General features: G+C 39.0%; 1 protein-coding gene across 10 annotated transcripts in view; it reads right to left on the bottom strand.

The window, feature by feature from the left end:
• EXOC6 (exocyst complex component 6) overlaps positions 1–14,678 on the bottom strand; it is a 112,553-nt gene that overhangs the window by 2,349 nt on the left and 95,526 nt on the right. The window lies entirely within an intron of this gene.

Genomic DNA, 14,678 nt, shown 5'->3' with positions numbered 1-14,678 from the left:
GTGAGGCGGCCAATCGGCCCAACCCCCCCCTCCCATCCCCAAATTGGCGATCTCGACGCAGCCAGGCTTCGCCCTGTGTTTTTAAACTTCCCTTTCCCCTTAGGAAGTCAGTTCTTGATCCGGGGAATTTGAGAGGAAACACGGGAGCAGGAATGTGTCGGCATTTATGGATTGGGAGGAGAAGGAGGGCCGGCAAAAGAGCAGCGCCGGACGCTGGATTTCAGCGCGCAAAAGCAGCGTCCAAGATGTAAGCCTTGCGGGGACCTCCTTCCCGATAGCATTGTTCCGTTTTGTGCGAAGGGCGCGTGTTAACCACCGAACCAGGAACACATCCTGACCCAAACCTCCTCCTCATTTCACGATCCTGAAGATTCGAGCGAACACCCAAGAAAACGGAAGCAATTGACATATCGTGCGCCACTGCCCATCCACCCGCACCATTTCAAGAAGATTCAAACTTTCCGGTAAATTTTATTTTGCTAATACTGTAATAATTTTTTAAAAATCGGATAGATATTTAAAGTCCACATTACTCGGGACACATTCTTTCATGTGGTTCGCTATGAAGAAGGATAGTTATGGGTTCATTCCAAAAACTCAACCCCGACCCCCACCCCACAAAAATATTTGCAGAAAGAAACGGAAGGGCCGGAGGGATAGAAGACAATAAGACGAGGAACTGCCTTGCACCCCAGCCGCCGACTGCGATTCTGCTCCCCCAGCTCAGCTCAAACTGCATTCAAACCCCAGCCTTTCCGCGGCTTTCCTCTCTTCCCCAGCCGGAGCTGCTGTCAAATCTGCGCGTAATCTTTTAAAAGCCCGTGTGACTCTTGCAGGAAAGCGGCGGGCCCCGTCTCCAATTTGAAGCCCTAATCCTCGCTAAGCCAGTTAAAACCCGACTTCCGATCCGCGCTCGCATTGTTTCAAAACTGCCAAGCCTTTAACTCGCTACTTGGGCGCGGATCGGATTCCCTCTCTCCTGGCGGCTGCTTAAGAGCCCGTTGTTTTGACTTCTTTGAAAGCCAAGAAAAGATGGGGAACCGGCGGGGGGTGCGAGGGGGGAGGGAGCAGGCTCAACAGAGTGCTTCTCTCTCACACACATTTATTCATCTATTAATTAACAGGGCTCAATTTGTGATTTCCTGTCTGCCTTAAGTCGACACGGTGACGATGCTTGGATTTTTATTGTTTCTAAAGGCGCTGGGAGAGAGTGCGAGAGAGAGAAAGGGATTCCCCCTTCGCCGCCTCCGGGACTTCTTGACACGTTCAGTGAGATTTAAAGAGCTCCGGTCTCGTTACCTCACGCCGAGCGGGCAAGTCGATTTCCCACGGCCCTCCCAAGTGGCCACCCTTTAAACCGAAGAAGCCGGAGAACGCTGGAACGCAGCGCGACGTGACCGCCGAAGCCTCGGCTGGGCGCACGGAAGGGAGAGAGGCGGTCTTACCCGGTTCTCGGTCCCGAGATGTGGGCTGAAAATCCCGCTCCCGCTTCCGCCACAACAGCAGCTTCCCCTCGGCCCAAGGGGGCTGGGGATCCCCTTCTGAAAGCCACCCTACACGCCACAGCTCCACCCGGCCCCGGGGCTTCGTGCATGTCCTCCAAAGTAGGGAAGTCAACGAGGAAAGCCGCTAGTGAAAGCCTGGACAGCTAAAGGCGACCCATCGCAGGGGCTGAAGAGAGCTTCCCTACACTCAGAGTTTGCAAAAGTAGCCTCATGGACTACAGCTCCCAGGGACTAACAGCCGCTGGGGGATTCTGGGAGTCAAATCCAAGAAGGAACTTTGCCCAGCTCCAGTATGGGGTTTCAGGGCAGGCGAAGGCTGAATACCGCTTTTTCTAAGGCCTGTATCCCAAGAAGCTTGTAGACTTCCTTCAGGTCCTCTCACACAGAAGCCCAGGGTCTGTCACTTATTAAAACAGGCAAAGATGGCCTTTTCACAGACTATTTACAGAAGTAACTCCATTTGTTTCTTAGACCATTTGGAGTAGCTATTAGAGAGCACAGGAGGGAAAAATCCCAACATAAAGTCTCCTTCTATCACTGCCATGCATGCATGATTGTTAACAGTGGAAGAGAAGCCAAATGTAGGTTCTCATCCCCTCTGTTTTTTGTACATCACAGACAGGTTGAAAGAAGAATTTGTTTTAAGTGTCACAGGAGAAGACACTTTCCACTCCTACATTTCTTCCATATTTAATTCAAATGAAAAATGTACACTTTTCGAAGCTGCATGCCACTGAAAGAGGGGGCCCATAAGTGAAATAATCCTAAAAATTAAAAAAACAATTCCCTTTTTATATAAATATTGAAACACACCATCACCAGGGCCAAGGAAAGCAAGAAAACAATCTGTTCAAACATCACTGTTGGGGGGGGGGGGAATGCCAAACAGGCTGGACAGAGAGAAGTCTTAATCAAATGGATTTAACAGCACCCCAGTCTTGCTTCCCAACCTGCCCTGCATCCCAACCATTAAGAGGGCTGCCAGAAGTGGCAGAGAAAAGAAGGATTCCCCACTCCTTTTTTAACAGAAGGGGATACACACACATGCAAATACATTTAATTAAGGACTAATCTGGACACCTTGCAGTTTGGTGGTAGATAAAGACAATGAAGGAGAATGGATAAACCTGGAAGCTACAACTGGACAGTAACATTACATGCTCTGAAATTCTACTGCAGCATCAAATTTTAGTTTGAGCGCTACATACATGAGATCATTCTGAACTCTCTGATTCTGGTTCCATCCTCATAATTATTAGCATGCACAAATAATCAACTCCAGTTCCACAGATTTCAGGGACCAAACTGGGAGTCTCAATGTTCCCCCTAATTTTCATCCCCATTTTGCGCACTGGGGGCAGGGGTTCTTCCCAAACTGGGAAGTAAACAAGCGTTGACACTGGCTGCTGCTGCATGGCACCAATGGAGCTCTGCGTGTGTGCACCTTAGAGGAAACGGACCCAACCCCAAGTGTTTCCTGCAGAAATCCTTGCACTGGGCAACCCCACTGCAGTTCCTCAGACACAGAGCTTAAGTCCTCTCCCCAAGGGTGGGAACTCTGAGGTTCAAAGGAGCCTCTTTTTAACTAATTATTATTGTATCTATAAGGTGGCTACTCTTCCACTGATTATAGATTGATTTCTACCACACCCTTAAATACAACATACTTCATATGAACAAGAAGTAATAGTTATTTTAATCTACAGGAGGAGGTAGATTAAATTATATTGTAACTAATGCAATCTTACTTTAAGTGGATTGTACCCATTCCTATAAAAAACTGATATATTTCTGTGCACGACCCTAGAGAAGAGCATGTACATGTACAGAATATTCTTTCTATTCAGCAGGGCCATAAAAGTAGCACAAGAACAGTTATTTCTTCAGGAATATGCATTCCTGGGCCTATCTAGATGGGTCTGAAGAGTCAGTCCATCATCCTATATTCACATTAACAGAAATAACTTATTTTGGAATTATTTGTTTAAAATATTTTTTACTCCTTAAAACCCAAGGTGGCTTACATAATTAAAAGACAATCTTTAAAAGCTAGAAACAGTAAGTATACAAATATTAAAAATTAATGGATCAAGGTTTTCTGCTGGTTTGTTTCGAGAAAGCCACAGAAACTGTCCTATAAAGTAAAAGGAAAACACAAGAAAAAATGGACAAAATGACCTGAAGGCACCATAGGACAAGTGGTAATGAAATGCTCTTGACGAAACTGCTGGTGCTGATCAGCAAAATTTCACCTTAACTAAGAAAGTAAGATCAGCTGCAAACATTTTGTTTATGATATATCATCTGATTCAAAAATAAAATCCAGTTATAATTAGTGGCACTTCTCTGAATATATCTGAGAAGTTACTTAAGACAATAACTTCCATCTCTTTCACTAGTACCAATATTTGGCTAATAGAAACAATATGATAAACTTTCAGTCATAAGGTTGGTGCTTCATACTTTTCCAGCACTTTTTTTGTGTTGCACTATGTAACTAAGCTACCTGGCAAGTTTCACACACATTTTGATATAAATATAAAATAGATTAAAGCTCTTTGTAAGACTTCATAAAGTAATGGGGGTGCGGACAAGATGTGAATAGCTCTTACCTCAATCAGTCAGGTTTCTTGCAGCCCACCACTAAAAGCTGTAATATAGGTCATTTAGCACCACATCTATTTCATTAGTGTTAACTTTTAGTAGTCACAGACAATATCTATAATCTGCTGTTTTTCGACAGGCCTTTTTCTACACATGTATGAAATTCAAACAGGGTATGCTGCTTAAACTACACACATTGCTTACAGACAACTCATTTAGCCTCTAGTATAAACAGCAGATATAAATCTCTCTATAAGCCTAAAGCAGATGCTAAGCTGCAAAATTATACAGATACGAGTCCAGTAGCTCTATAACCTTTATTTAGACGCATACTCATTTGAAAATCAGTAAAATCAATGTAAAAGTTAACCCAGTATCAACCCTTGCACATTACACAAAGTCAACTTTTCTGTTCTTGACACAGAATAGCTCTTTCTCTTAGGTCTGAAAAAGTGGACTTATTCACATTTTTAAAAAAAGTCTTTAAGGTGTCTTTTTTCACTTTTTATTTTTATTTTGTTTTTACTTGCACAGACTAACATGGCTACCCTTTCTACAACTATTCTTGACATGTCTTTCAAACATTGTGGACCACTCAGAAATATAAAATGTATATATTTTGTAACACAAATTAGTTAATATTGTGGATTCCTACATTCTTCAACTTTCAACAAAAATAAATTCTACTACAGATCTTTCCCCACCTATCTCATATCAATGTTGCAGTAGCAAGGCTCAGAATTATTTGTCAGACTTTTAACTAAGCCCTGAAATGTCCTGAGTTCCTTTCATGAGAACTTCAGCATTAGAACAACACCCAGAAAGTGTCAAAGGTATACCATTTGGCAATGAATGCAACTGGCTGCTTATTCTGGGCGCTCACTTTCCCACGTCCACCTTATGAAGTGTTTCCTGGTATTTTTCGTCAGTAGCCAAATTAATGAGAACATCTCACTCAAGTCAGGTACTCTTGAAAAATCATGTTCACACTGATTCTCAGATTTATAGTGAGCTTTACATATAGTGAGCTTTGCATATAAAACTGCACTACTTAAGCTATTTCTAATAGTTTCATGTTGACTATTTGAAGATTATGTTATGCATGCTTATTCAGAAGTAAATATACTCGATGGGGAAAATGTAAAACATAAGAACTACACAGAACAGCTATGAGGGTGGAAGGAGAGATTCTGCACCCAGAGAAGCAGTATACAGCAGCCTGTATACATTATGCAAACTGCCATTTATTTGCTTATTCCACCTAATGTATTATGTTTGTGTTAGTCATGCGAAAGAGCAAGGAGCCATCCATCCACTGCATTGAAGCTTTGCCCCTGGCCACTGAGGCTGCTTCTGACACACTTTCAAGACCATTTCTGCAGCTGCACAAGATTAGAAACTTGCTCTATAATGGGAGGGAAGATGAAATCCACAAGATCTCTAATTCTGCAACCAGTGTTAAAATCCCTCATTTGTACAAAACAATAGAGTACACCACAGAGCACATGCCTTCAGAGCAGATTTTGAAAGTAGCTCATGAAATGCAACTCCTAGTTGCTGCATTCTAAATTGTTATATACATTATATAGGAATGGGAAGGGCCTTCACTGCGATCAGATGCATGCCATACCAACTCCAGTTTGCCTGAGAAGTGCAAAGCACACACAAGGTGGCAAAGAACAAAGCATTATCTCCAGCCTTTCCCCTAGTTCTGGAGGCAGCTGCGGAATGGCTATCCAAGAGTCTCATTAATTCAAAAAGTTTCTTTTGCTGAAAGCCACAGAAGGCAGCTTTACATACTGCAAAGCAACCAACGCATAGAAGCAAATTACATAAGCTGTCCAATTAGAAACTCCCTCTCCCCTCCTGAGGGCAGGTTCAGGGGTTACATTGGGACAATTCTCTGATGAAGATGGAGCAGATAGAACAGTGAGTGGTGAAGCAGTCCGACTGCTGCGCTGTGCTATTATACTTATGCTTTGTCTCACTCACAGCTGCAGTTATGAGCTTGGCACACTGCAACACATAATGGAGTCTGACAGCCTTATACTGTATGCTGTGGGTGGGCAAGAGATGCCTGGGGTGCAAGGTTTTTAGAGTTGTGTCCTGATCATTCATATCACCTGCATATGATTTGGCACTTTGCAGATGTGTCTTTTAATGCAAGCAGTCTGCTGGTGAGGGAGGGCTAGCAAGCAAGTAGGGGCTGAGTGCCCTTTCAAGGAACAGCACATCATAGGAATCATGTGAGTTCTCCATGGGGTGATACGAAGCCCCTTTCCAATAGTTCAGTTTATACAAACAGGTTGCAGCACAATGCAAGAAGCAGTGGATCTATTGTCCTTTAGAGCTACTCCTCAAAGACAGAGATTTGATTTACTTAATTAACATAACTATTCTCAAGCTTTCTCCTGGTGTTTTTATAAGGCATCTGGTCCTTTCAATGACTTCTCCCTGTGAGAAACTGTTGTAGAAGAAGATACTCTGAATTGCTTTTCCAGTATGCATATTTTTAAATCACACTCTCTGAAATGTGGGTCAACACCTGGCAATGCTACTAGCCTTCTAGACTTTATATTCCTGACATCTGATTAATTAATAGCAAATACATTTAATAATAAATATAACAGTAGTTTTAATTAAAATGAGACACTGAAAGATCTATGCATCCAAAGTAGATATGAGAGTTTGGCTGGGAAGCCATTTAGGATTTTAAAGACTTATAATAATTTTATAATTATCTTAGAACTGCAGAGCTGGACAGGACTATATGGATCATCCAGTCCTACCCTTGTTAAGGAGGTACAATTTGGAATCAAATTCTCAACCCCTAGCTCTGCAGACAGGTGCCTAAACCACTGAACTGTCCGGTAGTTCTAATTTACAATCAGGCTAATGTAACACTCTTTAGAAAATAAATTATTTCAATTTCTTTATTATTTAGATCGAGCAGGATCTAGTCAACAAGTGGATCTTTCTGTTGTTATAGCCATGTAAACACCAACACTATGTGATACAGAGATTTAGCAGGATCTAAATGTTCTTCTAAATGTCCTTCTCATCTCATTGCTTACCTTTGCTGAAATTTGAAACACCAAGAAAGTATTTTTGTTTCATTTAATTTATTAATCAGCAAGGCAAGGGACATTTGATGCACTTAATACCAACTACGTGAATGAATATCCTGAATAAACAGGATATATATATAAGCAAGTTATGATTTAAATTTATTTAAATTCAAGATTGCAAAATAAGACATACATATACTGTATCTGAATGGTGTCTGTTTTTACATATGCAGATTAAAGAACTTCTGCATGTTATTTATTTTCTAGACTTCTTCTAAGAAGTCTAGAAAATAAATGCCATCTACTTTTGATAGAGTTCTTTTCCTGGCAATTCTATTAAAACTAGTAACAACTGATGCTCTCAAAACCAATAATTCCCCTTTATAATCAGTCTCTTACTTAAGGGATAAGATAAACATCTCAAGAAACAGGTGTGGGTTTTTTAAATGAAAAAATGGCAAGAATGTATATGCTCTTAGATTTTCTCCCATTTGACAAAATGCAGGTAAGACAATACATTGCAATATAATAAACAACAGAAGGAAAAGGTGGACTGGAAACCAATCAAATATGTTATGTATGAGAATGCAGGACACACATACACACTCTTACACACACAGTATCCCATATTGGGTGCAGGTACTATATATATGCTATTTAGAGATTCATAATGTACATAATCATGCAGTTATTACAACATATATGATGTAATGGCTACAATCTTTTCTGATTTGACTCATACCATTATGACTCAAAAGGCAGGAAAAATAACATAGTACATATTTTTACTTTCAGTGAGACAGAAGAGGGACATAATCCTAGGAGTCTAAAATCCTGTAATTAAACATGAAGGCAGAACAGGAAATGAATTTGAGGGCAAGTCCAATCATAAAGCAGTTACACCTGCCAAAGAAACATACATCAGCTTACATCAGTTTATGTGGCTGAGAAAGTTTTGACACTTTGTTTAACTGATTTCAAAAATGTACCACACAGGTCTAGTTGGCTCTAAGTGTGAAGCAAGTAAGGTTTTATTTCTTTAGTCTGGCTTTTTTTAATAATAAAAAATATACTATAGGTTCAGAAGCAGCATGGCAATGGAAAATATTTGATGTTACAATTAAGCAAACAGCAGGGAGAAAAATGCCCCTCCCACCTCAGCCTCCACTTTACATACATTAAACTCAAGGATTAGATCCACAGAAAGTCAGTGGTGCTTTAAGCTTTCTCCCAACAATTTCCTCTTGATTGAGCCTATAGTGGGCAGCTGGATAAGCATTAACAATTTTTCAAATGGTGAAATAATGCCGTTTTTATATCATTTCAGCCAAATTCAAGATCTTCACAATATCACTGATGACATTTCAAGCAAGGCAAGTGCAGTTTTAAGACAATTCATATTCTTCATTGTTAGAGATTAAATAACTACATGCTGGAATGCTGTAGTTCAGTCCTGCATTTAGAATGTGATTGGATTAAATGACCTCTAAAATAAACTTCTGACTGACAAAGCAAATGACTAGGAAAAAATAGAGAAAATGTGATATGGGGACAAGTCATATTCCAGAATAGGAAATATACAGAATTCATTTATTTGTTACATTGCTAGCCTAAGAGTATTGAAGATGGCTAAAAATCCTAATTTTAAAAAACATGACCATATATGCATATATTTATATTTCTAAATAACAATTGTGTGCTGTCAAGTCAATTCTGATTTATGGAGGGCCTTTTCAGTGTTTTCTAGGTAGAGACTACTCAGAAGTGGTTTACCTTTCTCTGCAACTTGCCCAAGGCTACACAGGCTGATTTTTCTGGGACACACAAAGGGGAACTGAATTTCCAACTTCTAGCTTTGCAGTCAGAGATCTAACTCACTGAGATATCCAGCTAGCCATCTATATTTTTAAGGGATGCTAAAAGGAAAATACATTTTCATTCAGGCATATTAATTAGAGCATTCATCTCTCTCTCTCTCTCTCTCACACACACACACACACACACACACACACACAAATATTCTTTCAAGCCCCTGGGAACAAAGCTGATCATGATGTGGCATCATTTCACTGCATTCAGTCCCAACACTGCCGTTGGGCTGCTGAAGAGCACCAGCCTGTCATTTCAAGCTTAGATTCACAGACCTTCTTTTTTTTAATTATTGTTAAGCATAAGATTATTTTTGCCTTGAACTTCTTAGAATTTATCTGCAGCAAGACTGTGAGGTGTTTTATGCTTTACACCACCCTTCCAAAATACATTGGACAAAATCCAATTGGAGAAAAACTGTACACAGAAGAGTGATCACACAGCCATTTCCCCCCTTTCTGCAAGTTCTTCTTTGTGTAACTGATTTCATAAGGTACGTGAGCTCAGATGTAGGAAGAAGATGTGGGGGGATGCATATCTAATTGCTCTTATGCCATCACTTAAATGAACAAGATTCTGACCATGAACATTGCTGGTGTGTGTCAGAGTGGAAATTTTGAGGTAAGAGGGTGAAATCCTGTAACTGGCTCTACTGTTGCAAGGGACACGACACACTGGTGGATCTAAGACAGAGGTGGACAAATCTGGAAAATCCAGGAACAATTTTGTCCCCTCCAGATTCGCTGGGGGCTCTACAGTAAATGTGTTTGGGGGGACCACACTAAATTGGTTGTGGCCCAAAGTCTACTTCTTTTTGAAAACTGGGTCTTTTTTGGAATTTAAAGCTATGGGGGCAAATAACCTTTTTTTCTTTTTTCCCCGTTTTTGCGCACTAGGGAAACCACTTTTTGCCAGGAGAAGGGGGAGGGGAGAGAGAAAGTAAATAGAATTCCACTACAAGTGTAATGTGTATTTATGTATTATGTGCCATCACTTCCAATTTATGACAATCCTAACAGGAGTTTTCACAGTTTGTGAGATTCTTTTTATCACTGTTATCCTGCAGTGAGTTTCCATGGCTGACTGGGGATTTGAACCCAGCATTTTCCTTAGTCCTAGTCCAAGACTCTATCCATTACATCAGTGCTTCTCATTTTTGGGTCCACAGATGTTCTTGGATTACAGCTCCCAGAAATCCTGGCTATTGCAGCATGAAGGCTTCTGAGAGTTTTAGTCAAAGAACAGCTGAGTACCAAGGTTGAGAACCACTGAATTACACCACAAATGATTTATATAACTTGCTTTATTGCTGTTTTATAGTTTATAATTTTTAATATAAGCTGCCCTGAGTTCCATAGTAAAAGCAAATAATAGTGCCATGTGCAATTACATTTAAATATTTTTGTTTTCCTATGATAAATCTTCAAGAAAAAAAAGCAGATAACCTTTCACTGAATGTGAGTCTTATTATTTTCCTGGATATATTAATAGACTGCAAAAACCGTATCTCTTTTCCAAAGAGTTCTGATCATAATCCTGTCCAATAATCTCAATTTTTTCTCTCTTTGACAGCATTTTAATTTAATTTCCTATTACTGTAACTTTCTAATTCTGATACTAAATCCTGTTCAGCTGGGAACAAAAGAAACAATGTTGAGTGTAATGTGGAATGCACAATATTGACTTCAATTCTTCTTTAAAAAATTCTCTGACAATTTTGTAGGTTAATTGTCTTTTTATTTAAAAAAATAAAATCTTAACAAATTGCTCCCAGTACATTAGTTGAAATTAACCGTACTTACTGCCCAGGAATGAGTTAATTCCCTGCCATTCAAAGCCTCAAAGAACTGATGCTGAACCCTGCAGCCAAAGCAGTATCAAAAGAACAAAATAATATGTGGGAAGACATTTGTGTGAGGAATTCCTGTAGGTGATCCCAAGTTACATGCCCTACTCTCAGAACCGGACTCACATCTCAAAATATATTACTCAGCAATTTGACTGCCAAATAAAAAGGACACTTGCTGCTCACTTTGACAAGCTTTGTCCTTCAAGACTTTTCCTTCTTGACGGTAGATTCATTTCAATTCAGTTTGAGAGGTTTATATAGCTTACGAGTGTTGAAATATAAATGAGGCTGAAAACCCAAAATCCATATTAAGGTGATGACTTTATTATGTGTAAGCAATACCAAGTAAGCGTTCTAATAGTTCTGCTCTTTAAGGTCCACTCACACTCTATGCATAGAAACCATGCAAAATCCCACATTGATTCTCTCTTAGGCAGGAAAACTTCCTCAAGACAAATCAAAGAAAATCCAAGCCAGAAAGGGCTTTTAAAACTCTAAAACAATCAAAATAGCCAGAGAACTGCATCTGCAGATTAACAGACACAGCAGAAATATATGAGCAAATTAGAAGCATGTGAGATATTTGTATTTCACTTTTTTATGAACTGAAGTTCAAATCTTGAAAAAAACATTATGGTTCCTACAAAGCTGAATATTGTTTACTTCCTGCAACTAAAGATTGTAGCCCCACGCTACATGGTTTTATTATTAACCTATAATCAATTAGATATTCCTAGAGTTGATTGCCTTTTGTCAAATACAATTTGGATGATAAACATGTCAGAACACTTGCTACTTAGTCTGTTTCAACAGGTAAAGGCTGCCTTTCTACAGCCTCTGGGCATAATTAACAGGAGGGGGGGGAAGGCTGTTATAAAAACACACAGAAGCTGATTCACTGAGGCAGGAGTTCACAGCATGCAACCTGCCAAGGCCTATTTCGTGGCCTGCCATGCTTGCCTGAGCACTTATTGAGTTCCAGCCTACTGTGACAGGGCAACGGTGGTAAGCTCTGAAGAACGCTGAACGGCGGACGTTTGAATGTGGGTTTCCACATGAACTTCAGAAAGGGACAGGGCTAGGCCTATAATCATCACGATTACTTGAAACAGTGGATAATATTGGCAAGTCAGAAGCAAGGCATGCATGTAGTTAAGCAAACCGTTGTCAAGCAACAGGGAATTTGAGTATCTGGCACTTCTGCCACAAACATAGATACTTTTACACCCACTGATTCCATGTTGATTAATTTGAAATAACTCCCAGTGACTTCAAAATTGAAAAGAGTAGATAAAAAGAGCTGAAGTTGTGCAGGAAATTCATTATCATCTTAGTTGCCTTGTTTATAGTTTAACCTTATATATGCCTACTCATAAGTAAACCTCATTCTGGATGTATTCCCAAGTATGTACAGATAACACTGGAATCAAATTGTACTGAGGGATAACTAATTACCTAATTACCGAACAAGTAATCTTGAGTTCAACTGCTTACTACTGATCATCACTGCAATCCAAAATGTACTTATTTGGAAAGAAGTTCTATGAAATAACTGAGGTTTACTTTCATTTGTAACTTAAGAAAAACATGCTGTTCTCTTTGGAAGATAACTGGGATTCACCAGAATTGAGGAGATTTTGGCCCCTGACTAACAAAGCCTGTAAAGTTTAGCCCTGCACTATAGGGAGTGAGAAAAGAAATCCCCACCTGACCTCTGGATAACCCAAACAGGAGATTAGCCCATTTCCAAGCAAAGTAAGTTGTCACACTGTTAGGCCAATTGCTTCTATTGACATTTTGCATAAACATCTTACACAGGGTGATCAGAAAGGACTGTTATGCCATTAACGTTTTCCTTCTTCTTTCCTTCTTTTCTTTCTTTCTTTCTTCCCTTTTTTTTAATACCTAAGCTTTCCAGAATAAAAGCCTTTCTGAATTAGCGATAACAAAAGGGTCAAAAGGTCACAAACATTCTTTTAAGTAGGTACAAATCCAGAAAGTTTAAATTCATTGGAAAGTGCAAATTAGAACTTTTTTTAGCGCAAAACTCTGCACATAGCCTAGACTGCTGAAAGAACCCATCAATTCAGCTTACTCTAATTTCAATGACATGAATACTTGTGTCAAAAACTTTAGGTTACCGTAGACTGCATTTTTATTATTTACTTTAAAATATTCAAAGCCATTCACATCCTTAGTTCTTCAAAAAAGCTGAAGTTGCTTAACTTGATGAACAGATAAATTGTCACCATTCCAAAGTTCATGAAACATTAACATATACATACAATTGGGTAATGTGGAACATAAAATTTCTTCTTGAAAATAAGTATAGCTAAGAGATCATATAAAAAGAACAACCACCTATTATTTACACAGTATGCATAGCATGCTGTGTACTACACACAAAATATTTTATAATCTTGTTAGATTTATTTTGGCTTTGATCAGAGATGGAAACAATCTCTTTTTAATAGTATGAAAGCCTCCTGCTGCGAACTGCAGATTGCAGCTAATTGCTAATTTCTTTGAAATTCAGATATAATGGATTGTGACCTTTTTAATTAAAAAAACCAGAAAGGCTGGCCTACGCTTCCAACCAAAGTAACCCATGCTAAATATACCGCATTAGAAGTACAGTATGTTTTCCATGGGACTCCATTTCTTTATATGTAGGAAGTAACATTTTTGAGAACAATTATGGAGCACATGCCTATTTTGAATAAGATATTCTCTTCTTTTCAAATTAAAAAAAAATATGAGCAGGAAACCAAAGATAAATCTGTCTCAAAGACTGCACAACTTAACAATATAACCTGGTTTTACTCATAGCCTATCTACTTAATGGACCATGGAAGTTTATTATGGTTTATAATGTCATGCTTATAAGGCTTAATGGTTGTATAGTGGATAACATTAAATTGCTTAAAATGTTTTTACTAATTATATTATTAATTGTATCCTCTGAGATTGTCTGATATTAAGAAATATTTAATTAATTAACCAAATATCACGCATGGTGCTCCTGATCCTAATCAAGATTATCAATAACATACTTTGGCACTTAAGCAGAAAGAACTGTTAGCATAGGATTTGGAACTGAAGAAAATGATTTGGTGCATATTTAGAAGAAAAATTCTTCTCTTAGGTCTAAAAAAGGACATCTCAAGGTTTTAACATCTTATGATAACACTGTATCTATATTACGAAAACCCACTTATATATTCAAATACGAAACTGCACTATAATAGGGAAGTTGTTCTATTTGGGTGACAAATGCTATACAGGGTAACACTTTCTTGCTTTTCTATACATAGCACCTACTTTTTATTCTGTATGTATTTCTTTGTTTCTTTTGAATAATTTACACACAGGAAAATCCCTCATCACATTGTACCTAACCTCCAGAGCTGACCAAGTTAATACAATCTTGGTTTCTTCTATCACTGCCACTCTCTCCTTTTTTTTTTTTTTTTTGGTTGAGCAGGGGTTTGCTGAGACTTAGTCCACCATTTTTACCCAAGACTCAATACTAGCTAAAAGTTCTTTAACAGTAAACAAAACAAAACAAAACAAAAAAGAAGTGACAGGGTAGTGCAGGCATGGGAGCTGGCTTATCTCACAGGCATTGGCAGGTCCCCTGCTGCTTGCCTATATTCCCACCAAAATTTAGACATTCTCACTGCCAAGAGACACACCAATCAGGAAAAGGGTATCACATGTTACTGCACAGCGAGTATTAGAAAACTGAATTTTCTTAGAAAAGAATCCTTCCTTGCAAAATGA

Source organism: Pogona vitticeps, chromosome 3 (genome assembly GCF_051106095.1).
Source record: "Pogona vitticeps strain Pit_001003342236 chromosome 3, PviZW2.1, whole genome shotgun sequence".
Lineage (NCBI taxonomy): Eukaryota > Metazoa > Chordata > Lepidosauria > Squamata > Agamidae > Pogona > Pogona vitticeps.
Note: the sequence above shows the minus strand (reverse complement) of the source record. Positions and strands in the feature narration are given on the sequence as shown.